General features: G+C 45.2%; 1 pseudogene; it reads right to left on the bottom strand.

Moving 5' to 3' along the window:
• Window positions 1-8,076: 8,076 nt before the first annotated feature.
• LOC142202378 (transmembrane 4 L6 family member 4-like) lies at window positions 8,077-11,180 on the bottom strand (annotated as a pseudogene).
• Between the last annotated feature and the right edge of the window lie 1,934 nt (window positions 11,181-13,114).

Below are 13,114 nucleotides of genomic sequence, written 5' to 3' on the forward strand. Positions count from 1 at the left end.
TGCTATGGAAGGACACTAAGGGGCTACATACTATAGAAGGACACTAAGGGGCTACATACTATGGAAGGACACTAAGGGGGCTACATACTATGGAAGGACACTAAGGGGGCTACATACTATGGAAGGATACTAAGGGGCTACATACTATGGAAGGACACTAAGGGGGCTACATACTATAGAAGGACACTAAGGGGGCTACATACTATAGAAGGACACTAAGGGGCTACATACTATAGAAGGACACTAAGGGGCTACATACTATGGAAGGATACTAAGGGGCTACATACTATGGAAGGACACTAAGGGGCTACATACTATAGAAGGACACTAAGGGGCTACATACTATGGAAGGACACTAAGAGGGCTACATACTATGGAAGGACACTAAGGGGCTACATACTATGGAAGGACACTAAGGGGGCTACATACTATGGAAGGACACTAAGGGGGCTACATACTATGGAAGGATACTAAGGGGCTACATACTATGGAAGGACACTAAGGGGGCTACATACTATGGAAGGACACTAAGGGTGCTACATACTATGGAAGGACACTAAGGGGGCTACATACTATGGAAGGACACTAAGGGGCTACATACTATGGAAGGACACTAAGGGGCTACATACTATGGAAGGACACTAAGGGGGTTACATACTATAGAAGGACACTAAGGGGCTACATACTGTGGAAGGACACTAAGGGGCTACATACTATGGAAGGACACTAAGGGGGCTACATACTATGGAAGGACACTAAGGAGGCTACATACTATGGAAGGATACTAAGGGGCTACATACTATGGAAGGACACTAAGGGGCTACATACTATGGAAGGACACTAAGGGGGCTACATACTATGGAAGGACACTAAGGGGCTACATACTATGGAAGGACACTAAGGGGGTTACATACTGTGGAAGGACACTAAGGGGGCTACATACTATGGAAGGATACTAAGGGGCTACATACTATGGAAGGACACTAAGGGGGCTACATACTATAGAAGGATACTAAGGGGCTACATACTATGGAAGGACACTAAGGGGGCTACATACTATAGAAGGACACTAAGGGGGCTACATACTATAGAAGGACGCTAAGGGGCTACATACTATAGAAGGACACTAAGGGGCTACATACTATGGAAGGACACTAAGGGGCTACATACTATAGAAGGACACTAAGGGGCTACATGCTATGGAAGGACACTAAGGGGCTACATGCTATGGAAGGACACTAAGGGGCTACATACTATAGAAGGACACTAAGGGGCTACATACTATGGAAGGACACTAAGGGGGCTACATACTATGGAAGGACACTAAGGGGGCTACATACTATGGAAGGATACTAAGGGGCTACATACTATGGAAGGACACTAAGGGGGCTACATACTATAGAAGGACACTAAGGGGGCTACATACTATAGAAGGACACTAAGGGGCTACATACTATAGAAGGACACTAAGGGGCTACATACTATGGAAGGATACTAAGGGGCTACATACTATGGAAGGACACTAAGGGGCTACATACTATAGAAGGACACTAAGGGGCTACATACTATGGAAGGACACTAAGAGGGCTACATACTATGGAAGGACACTAAGGGGCTACATACTATGGAAGGACACTAAGGGGGCTACATACTATGGAAGGACACTAAGGGGGCTACATACTATGGAAGGATACTAAGGGGCTACATACTATGGAAGGACACTAAGGGGGCTACATACTATGGAAGGACACTAAGGGTGCTACATACTATGGAAGGACACTAAGGGGGCTACATACTATGGAAGGACACTAAGGGGCTACATACTATGGAAGGACACTAAGGGGCTACATACTATGGAAGGACACTAAGGGGGTTACATACTATAGAAGGACACTAAGGGGCTACATACTGTGGAAGGACACTAAGGGGCTACATACTATGGAAGGACACTAAGGGGGCTACATACTATGGAAGGACACTAAGGAGGCTACATACTATGGAAGGATACTAAGGGGCTACATACTATGGAAGGACACTAAGGGGGCTACATACTATGGAAGGACACTAAGGGGCTACATACTGTAGAAGGACACTAAGGGGCTACATACTATAGAAAGACACTAAGGGGCTACATACTATGGAAGGATACTAAGGGGCTACATACTATGGAAGGACACTAAGGGGGTTACATACTATAGAAGGACACTAAGGGGCTACATACTATGGAAGGACACTAAGGGGCTACATACTATAGAAGGACACTAAGGGGCTACATACTATGGAAGGACACTAAGGGGCTACATACTATGGAAGGACACTAAGGGGGCTACATACTATGGAAGGACACTAAGGGGCTACATACTATGGAAGGACACTAAGGGGCTACATACTATGGAAGGACACTAAGGGGGCTACATACTATGGAAGGACACTAAGGGGCTACATACTATGGAAGGACACTAAGGGGCTACATACTATGGAAGGACACTAAGGGGCTACATACTATAGAAGGACACTAAGGGGCTACATACTATGGAAGGACACTAAGGGGCTACATACTATGGAAGGACACTAAGGGGCTACATACTATAGAAGGACACTAAGGGGCTACATACTATGGAAGGACACTAAGGGGGTTACATACTATGGAAGGACACTAAAGGGGCTACATACTATGGAAGGACACTAAGGGGCTACATACTATGGAAGGACACTAAGGGGGCTACATACTATGGAAGGACACTAAGGGGCTACATACTATGGAAGGACACTAAGGGGCTACATACTATGGAAGGACACTAAGGGGGCTACATACTATGGAAGGAGACTAAGGGGGCTACATACTATGGAAGGATACTAAGGGGCTACATACTATGGACGGACACTAAGGGGGCTACATACTATAGAAGGACACTAAGGGGGCTACATACTATAGAAGGACACTAAGGGGCTACATACTATAGAAGGACACTAAGGGGCTACATACTATGGAAGGATACTAAGGGGCTACATACTATGGAAGCACACTAAGGGGGCTACATACTATAGAAGGACACTAAGGGGGCTACATACTATAGAAGGACACTAAGGGGCTACATACTATAGAAGGACACTAAGGGGCTACATACTATGGAAGGATACTAAGGGGCTACATACTATGGAAGGACACTAAGGGGTCTACATACTATAGAAGGACACTAAGGGGCTACATACTATGGAAGGACACTAAGGGGGCTACATACTATAGAAGGACACTAAGGGGCTACATACTATGGAAGGACACTAAGGGGCTACATACTATAGAAGGACACTAAGGGGCTACATACTATAGAAGGACACTAAGGGGCTACATACTATGGAAGGATACTAAGGGGCTACATACTATGGAAAGACACTAAGGGGGCTACATACTATGGAAGGACACTAAGGGGGCTACATACTATGGAAGGACACTAAGGGGGCTACATACTATAGAAGGACACTAAGGGGCTACATACTATAGAAGGACACTAAGGGGCTACATACTGTGGAAGGATACTAAGGGGCTACATACTATGGAAGGACACTAAGGGGCTACATACCATAGAAGGACACTAAGGGGCTACATACTATGGAAGGATACTAAGGGGCTACATACTATGGAAGGACACTAAGGGGACTACATACTATGGAAGGACACTAAGGGGGCTACATACTATGGAAGGACACTAAGGGGCTACATACTATAGAAGGACACTAAGGGGCTACATACTATGGAAGGACACTAAGGGGGCTACATACTATGGAAGGACACTAAGGGGCTACATACTATAGAAGGACACTAAGGGGGCTACATACTATGGAAGGACACTAAGGGGGCATTATACTGTGGAGGACTACTAAGAAGGCATTATACTGGCATTATAAGATGGAATTGTACTATGTGAAGGACACTAAGGGTGCATTATGTTGTATAGGACACTAAAAGGGCATCATATTTTGTGAGGTATTCTAACAGGCATTACAATGTGGAGGGTCACATTATAACGCCTGTATAAATAATGTAGGGTACACTAAGGGAGCATTATACCATGAACAGTCACTAAGGGGGCATTTTACTATGTAAAGCACACTAAGGGTGCATGCACACTGAGTAACGCCGGGCGTGTATGAGAGCCGTACACGCCGGCATTACAGCAGACTGCCGAACACTTCCCATTCACTTCAATGGGAGCGCTCGTAACAGCGGCGTTTACGAGCGCTCCCATTGAAGTGAATGGGAAGTGTTCGGCAGCCCTGCTGTAACGCCGGCGTGTACGGCTCTCATACACGCCCGGCGTTACGTAGTGTGCATGCACCCTTAGGGGGCATTATATTGTGGAGGGCCACTAAAAAGGCATTAAAATGTGTGGAGGACACGAAGGAGGCATTATGTTCTGTATGACCACTAAGGGGACTTCATACTCTGTGGGGTACACTAAAGGGGCATTATCATGTGGAGAGCCATTAAGGGGCCATTATACTGTTTGAAAGCCACTAAGGAGCATTATACTGTAAATGGTCACTAAGGGGGCAATATGTTATACTATGTGAAAGAAATGAAAGGAGAATTATACTGTGAGGGGCTATTAAAGAATCACTAGGGGCACTAATAAAGAATCAAACTTTGCAAGGATAACTACAGCAGTATATGGTGGTCACTAAGGGCACGATATTGTGCGGAGGCCACAAGGTGGACATCACCCTTTGTGGAGTACACTAAGGGGGCAATATGCTCCGCATGAGCCACTGAGAGGGCAATATACTTGTGGGGGCACAAAAGGAGCAGCCTACTGTGTAGGGGGAACTATGGCAGCATGAGGCTGTGTATTGCACACAAAAGGGCACTATTACTATTTGGGGACACAAAGGGACATGGAGGGAATGAACAGGATCACAGGGGACACGGGCAGGTTTAGGGACATGGCTTAATACAAAACATTTGCATACAAACTTAGCTCCGTCCACTTTTATGTTGACTCCCCCATTCTCATTCATTTTTCATGTGCCCCCACATATTATAATCCTCCTATAGTCACATGTAAATTATGTTCCCCCCCCTCCATCTCTCCCACAGTTTCATATAACCCCTTTATCTGCCCCCAGTTTCATGTCCCCCTATCATTGCCCCCAGATTCATGTCCCCCCATCTCTGCCCCCAGATTCATGTCCCCCCTTCATCTACCCCCAGTGTCATGCCGTTCTCCCCCCCTTCATCTGCCCCAGTGTCATGCCGTTCTCTCCCTTCATCTGCCCCAGTGTCATGCCGTTCTCCCCCCTTCATCTGCCGCAGTGTCATGCCATCCCCCCACTTCATCTGCCCCAGTGTCATGCCGTCCCATCCTTCATCTGCCCCAGTGTCATGCCGTTCTCCCCCCCTTCATCTTCCCCAGTGTCATGCCGTTCTCCCCCTTCATCTGCCCCAGTGTCATGCCGTTCTCTCCCTTCATCTGCCCCAGTGTCATGCCGTTCTCCCCCCTTCATCTGTCCCAGTGTCATGCCATCCCCCCACTTCATCTGCCCCAGTGTCATGCCGTCCCCCTTCTTCATCTTCCCCAGTGTCATGCCGTTCTCCCCCTTCATCTGCCCCAGTGTCATGCCGTTCTCCCCTTCATCTGCCCCAGGGGTCATGCCATCCCCCACTTCATCTGCCCCAGTGTCATGCCGTTCTCCCCCTTCATCTGCCCCAGTGCCAGAAGCCGGAGCGCAGCAGTAAGGCAGCAGTAAGGCAGGAGCTGAGCTGTGACAACTCCTGCTTTACGCGCATATGTGTTCAACTCATCGGCGTCCTCCGGAAAATCAGGACATACCTCCCGCCGACCACGGGACAGGACACCGAATTCGTGAATGTCCCGCGGAAATCGGGACGGTTGGGAGGTACGCATTTGAAACAACATGTTGGGTGTGACCTGCCGTACTCCACGTAACTGAACTCCATTGGAATGAATGGAGCTAAGCTGCAATACCACACACAGCCTGTGGTCAGAGGGGCGCTGTTTTTGAGCCATATCTTTTATAACCGTGTTAGGGGGCTGTGGTCATTGTTGGGCAACACCTGCATGACAACAGCATAGCCACATTAAAAATCAGTCCACTAGGGGGCAGAGCTGTAATTACTCCACTAATATTATATTCTAGCAAACTTAGTGCTTTAAGTGGTAACACCACCCTAAATCCAGCACCCCACGGTTACATCATGTGAGTCTTCATTCTCCTATAACAGTTCCATATCATCTATATCTGCTAACCACACCCCTTTATATGCAAATGAATCAAGATTGTCACAGCCTCGCCCTTTGGTATTACTGAATGGTAATTGGATAGTGTAGATATACACTATATACAATGATATAAAGGATGAATCAAAACAATGTTTAGGCTTAAAGGGTAACTCCACCAAAGGTTGTTTTTTTTTTTAAGTTTATGGCCAAAAAATTCTTCAAAGTAATGTATCACCATTGTTTTTTTGGGGGGCGGCCATCTTGCTTGAGCTTCTCCTCTGCTCTATTAGCAGCATTTAGTGACCTGCTTTACAGCATAGCCATGGCCATTGGTAGCAATAGTCTGGAGCGACTCATTGAGGTCTATAGGCGAGTTTTCTAAACATGCTGTGTGCAGGGAGGGGGAGGAGTTAAGCTGTGACATCATCTATTGTCAGTAGTGATGTAATGATAGGTCAGTGGTGTTATCTATAGACGTGCTATGTACTATTGTAATGTTATCTGTGATGTAAATGAGGTGACTGCTGCAAAGTAAACCCCTACAGAATTGGCAAGTGGTTCTCTATTATTAGGCTTAGTGGTCAGACTAAATATTGCAGGACAATATTGGACTAAAAATGGACGCCTCTATCCAAATCTTAGTTTATTCACATAATGACATCAATATAAATCATAAATAAAATAGGACTAGAATATATATATACACATCAAACGAGACTTCCAAAAAATCCTTAGTGCAAAAAGGGTCAGTCTGGGGTCGAGGTGGCCCTTCATTCTGACTCATTGGGGTCCGTGATCACACTTGGCCAGGTTTCATTCGTCACAGGATCCAGCCCTTGACGTCAGCAATAAGGAGGGCGTGGTGGGTGGGCAGGGTGTAAGTCGTTCCTGGAGGGGTTTTATAGACGGGCCCAGTCTGTAAACCAAATACAAAAAAATCAATTGAAATAATGCAAAAAAATCCAAAGTCACAAGAGATAAGCAAACCGGTTCGTAACCAAAGAATTTTCCAAAAATTTCGGGCTTTTGGGGCTCACAACCACAAATCACTGGTATACTGTGAGGTCTCTTTAGACTACAGAGTATAATAATCGGAGGCCAAGGGGGGTGCGGAAACTTAACAAACATGGATTCTCCCCTTAATCTCACCTCTCCTGGGGTCACTTGCGGTCCCCTTCAGTCACCTTCAGGTTTTTGGGATCCGTCACTGGCCTGGGGGCCTGCTGTGGCCTGTTTTGGCTCCTAATGGTTAGGAGGGGCGCACAAACTTCATGGCACTTATGTTAAAGTGCCATGACATTGGTACCCCACATGACCTCTGAGACCAAATCAAAGGCCTCAGCAGTCTCCTAAGGCCCTTCATGACATTGGCACTCGAGGTGACCTCTGAGACCCAATCACAGGCCTCAGTAGTCTCTTAAGGCCCTTCATGGCCTCAGTGAGCCCTCTGGACCTGTGATGACACCCAGGAGGCCAGAAGACAACTGAAGAGGTCCCAAAAAAGCACTAAACATTGCAAGGTAGCCCAGGCGAGGTGAGGGAAGGTGAGTATTATAAGGAAGGTGAGTGTTATATTTTCTGACCTCTGGGGAGGAGGTGCGGAGCGAAGAGACCCCAAAGTATAATAGCACTACCGCTTCAAACCAAACGAAAAAGGATGATGAATCTTGAGAACATTCGCGAAACGAATCTCACAAATCTCACGAGGTTCGCCTATCTCTATCCCTGACCATGGATGGAGCAGCTCTTTTCCCCTCTCCCAGCAGGAAATCCCAGCAAAATGTCATCAACCCAATGTCAGCCCATATAGAAGGTGTACACTCACCACACTTGCCATCTAATTTTTCCGACAGGTTCCGCAGATAGTACCAAAGAGACCATTTATCACCTGGATGGTGCACAGGATGAGAGAGATGCCGGAGGAGGCCAAGATCATGGAGAACAGGACGATGTTAAACATCACCACGTCCTTGGGGAGCTCACAGATACTCCACAAGTCCTTGTTAAATAGGTAATTCTTATCACTGGAGAAGAGAAATAAAGGGTTAATCGGGTCCATAAGTGGCGCCATTCATGGAGACTATTCAATCAGGACCCTACTGATCTGGAATCCAGTTTTATACACCAAACACATCCAGAGCTGCATTCTTACTTTCACTGGTTTCCTGTGATCTCACTGCTGCCCCCTGCTGGGGGATTCATTAAGACCGGCCCTATACCAGCTTTTGGCCCAGCCCATTGGCACATAACTATTACTTGGTGTGTTAAATAGTCAAAAATCAATGATTTGAAGAATTTCCTCCTCGGGGTGTCTAGAGAATGCAGCTCTGTGTGTGACTAGAGTACAACACGTGATGGACTGAAATTAAAGAGATTTTCCTGCAGGTTTTTTTTGGGCAGTTTTCACCTCTCTGATCCCCCACTACTCCCATTCCGATGCGGCCTGGACACCCCGCTGGTCTCTACAGGAAATAACTTCTCAGCCAATCATTGGCCACAGCCTGGACCCGCCTCCGACACTGATTGGCTGGGAGGCATTTCCTGTGTGACAAGAGGGAACAGGAAAAAGAGACCTGGCAGCGTCGGGACAGCAGTGGTGGGGACTAGAGAGGTGGTATTTTTTTTTAACCCATTCTGAGCCACTTCTAAAACATTTTTACCCTCTGGAAAATCCCTTTAAGTAAAGTTACAGGATTATATTAGATTAGAGGGCGGAGTCAGTGGAGGGTGTAATAATCCTTACTCCAGATCTGTCAGGTTAGTGTAAAAGGGGCGCCCCCAGGTGTCTGGTGCATAGAAGCACTGGGGTCCTCGCACCATCGCAAACACCGACACCACAAAACCGTACGCCGCTCCAGCCACACCGATGACGGCGAAGAGGATGGACAGGAACATCTGTGGGAGAGAAGGGGTTAACTATGGCGTTCACAATGAATGATCAAACCGAGCCAATAGACATTATCGCACATGATAGGATTAGATACAGCAGACAGTATCGCACATGAGAGGATTAGATACAGCAGACAGTATCGCACATGATAGGATTAGATACAGCAGACAGTATCGCACATGAGAGGATTAGATACAGCAGACAATATCGCACATGATAGGATTAGATACAGCAGACAGTATCGTACAGGATAGGATTAGATACAGCAGACAGTATTGCACATGATAGGATTAGATACAGCAGACAGAATCGCACATGATAGGATTAGATACAGCAGACAGTATTGCACATGATAGGATTAGATACAGCAGACAGAATCGCACATGATAGGATTAGATACAGCAGACAGTATTGCACATGATAGGATTAGATACAGCAGACAGTATCGCACATGAGATGATTAGATACAGCAGACAGTATCACACATGATGGATTAGATACAGCAGACAGTATCGTACATCATAGGATTAGATACAGCAAACAGTATCATACATCAGAGGATTAGATACAGCAGACAGTATAACACATGATAGGATTAGATATAGCAGACAGTATCGTACATCATAGGATTAGATACAGCAGACAGTAACATACATCATATGATTAGATACAAAAGATTTTACTCTCATAGACAGAATGTTACATGAAAGGATTAGATACGACATAGAGTATCCCACACAATAAGATTAGATACAACAGAAAGAACCACAGTATAAGATTAGATACAACAGATAGTAACACATGTCATAGGATTAGCTACACCAGATTATCACACCCGATAGGCTTAGATACAACAGATAGGATTAGGAACAAAAGACACTATCACACCCAATAGGCTTAGATACAACAGATGGTATCACACAATACGGTTAGATACAATAGATACATGAAATGATTAGATTATGATACAATACATAGTATCACACGATAGGATTGGATTGGTGTACGACAGGCAGTATCACATGTGATATGAATAGATGCAACAGATGGTATCACATGTAATATGCTTAGATACAGCCAATAGTATTCTACACTATAAACGTAGACATAGCAGATGGTATAATACATGGCTGGATTAGATACGACAGATAACATCAAACAGGATAGACTTAAACACAACAGATGTCTAATGTCATACACAATAGGCCTAGATGCAACAGACAGTATCACTCATGGTAGGATTAGATACAGCAGCAAACATCACACACTAGCTTAGATACTGCAGGCAGTATCATATATTGATAGGAATAGATCCAACAGATAATATCATACACAATAGGCTTAGATGCAACAGACAGTATCACCCATGATAGGATTAGATGCTGTATCTAAGCACCACACAATGGCTTAGATACAGCAGCCATCATGACATATGGCAGCACATTGGAGTCGGTGTACTCACCCCACAGCGGTTGTCGCAGCAGCCCTTTCTACCGGTGGCTTGGATGTGAATGGCTGGAATAAGCACCTGGGGTGAGAAAATAGTGATCAGGACAGCGGTTCTAGGTTCAGGAGATGAGGGTTCTAGGTACTGACTAGACACCAGGTGCCCTCTGTCATGTCTGAAGGTCACTAATGGCGGCACCTCCACTTTCGAGACGAATCAAGGATACATCCAAGATTGTAGACTACATTGACCCAGATGACGTTATAAAGATGATGATGATCTTACCAGTAACCCTCCTCCGATAACTCCCCCCAAATACAGAACTTCTGGCGTCAACTGCTCCGACGCATTCTCGACTGGTTCTAGGTCCCATCCCGGAAAGAGCAGGATCAAATTGCAGATGATGGAGATGACGGAAAAGGGGAACAAAGAGATCCCGATAAATTTGGAACATTTCCCAGTGCACATGGTGACGAGAGGTGGTGGACGAGCTGGTGCTAAGAGCAGAGGGAGAAGGCTGGGACTGTGGTGAGGACACTGATCCTGGTCCCTTATATCTATACATCCAACCCTATAGATGTATAGATAGCAAAATATGAGTCATCGTGGAATTTGTACCATAGTCGATAGAGAGGAGCAGGTGGTGACGCAGGGAGGGGGAGGCAGTGTCATACACATTGATGTCCTGATAAAATATCTAAAAAAGTATAATGGTAAGACCTGACCATCACTCGGTCCATTTTAGGTGGTCTCTCGGGGTCTGGCAACTTTGTAATCTTAAATAATGACACTTTAAAGCATCTGCACAGCATGGATCTTGAGAACCGTGGGATCCAACAGAACAAAGATTTGAGAAAATATCTTCATCGTTGTAGCGCCAGAAGATCCAAAATAGACAAAGTAAATGTTAGGTTAGAGATACACCACAACTTCTGTGGTTCATGGCCCATCTAGGCCACCACTGAATAATAGATATAGTCATGCAAACCACTGGATCACCAAAGATGTAATCTAGAATGGCAAGAATGAACAACAAACCTCCGAAACACCAAAGAGGTACGCTAGAACAACAAGAATGAACATCAAACCACCGAAACGCCAAAGAGGTAATCTAAAATGGCAAGAATGAACAACAAACCTCCGAAACACCAAAGAGGTAATCGAGAATGGCAAGAATGAACATCAAACCACTGAGAGACCAAGGATGTAATCTAGAACAACAAGAATGAACATCAAACCACCGAAACACCAAAGAGGTAATCTAGAATGGCAAGAATGAACAACAAACCTCCGAAACACCAAACAGGTAATCTAGAATGGCAAGAATGAACATCAAACCACTGAGAGACCAAGGATGTAATCTAGAATGACAAGAATGAACATCAAACCACCAAAACACCAAGGATGTAATCTAGAATGGCAAGAATGAACATCAAACCATCGAAACACCAAGGAGGTACTCTAGAATGGCAAGAATGAACATCAAACCACTGAGAGACCAAGGATGTAGTCTAGAATGGTAAGAGTGAACATCAAACCACCGAAACACCAAGGAAGTACTCTAGAATGGCAAGAATGAACATCGAACCACTGAGAGACCAAGGATGTAATCTAGAATGACAAGAATGAACATCAAACCTCCGAAACACCAAAGAGGTATCTAGAACAACAAGTATGAACATCAAACCACTGAGACACCAAGGATAAATTCTAAAATAATTCAAGAGTACACATCAAACTGCTGGGTGACCAAGGAAGGACTCTAGAATAGAGATGAGCGAACCTGTGAACATTTGTTTAGTTTCAGGTGGTTCTGTACAAAGATTTGTTCTGGGTTAAGCCTGTTCGCCACAAACCAGAAGTGCTACTATTATAGTCCTGGAACTCTTCAGTCCCCAGAGTATAATAAGTGGAGGTGCAGAAACATAAAAATTTATATTCACCTTCCCTTACCCCTCTTGGGCATCCACAGTGTCTGACACACCCTCGGGGTCCACTTCTGGTCTCCTGGGGTACAATGAGGTCTTTAGCCTCAGTGATCACATAAGGTGTGACAACATCATAAGTCTTTAACACAAGTATCATGATGTTGGCACTTCCCATGTATTCTCAGGTTTGAGGTACCCACAAAGTTGGGTTCAAACCTGAATCTTTTGAGAAAAGTTATGAACATCAAACCACTGGATCACCAAGAATAGAATCTAGAACAACAGGAATGTACATCATATACCAGTATATGAACATCAAACTACTGGATCATCAAGGATGGACTTCAGAACAAAAGAAATTAACATCAAACCAGTGGATCACCAAGAATTGAATCTAGGACCAACAATCCATTGGATCATCAAGGTTCTCACTGGATTACTGTACCACCACGGTAGACCAATAAAACATTGCACCAGCAGACAACCATGTGTGAACACAAACCAGTGGATCACCAAAGGTTGATGACAAATCTTAGACTTCACCAACCCACACCCAGCCGGTTATAGAGCTAGATCACCAAGGAAGGACACAGGATGACTACACATGGAC

This window comes from Leptodactylus fuscus, chromosome 5, assembly GCF_031893055.1.
Source record: "Leptodactylus fuscus isolate aLepFus1 chromosome 5, aLepFus1.hap2, whole genome shotgun sequence".
NCBI classification, from domain to species: domain Eukaryota; kingdom Metazoa; phylum Chordata; class Amphibia; order Anura; family Leptodactylidae; genus Leptodactylus; species Leptodactylus fuscus.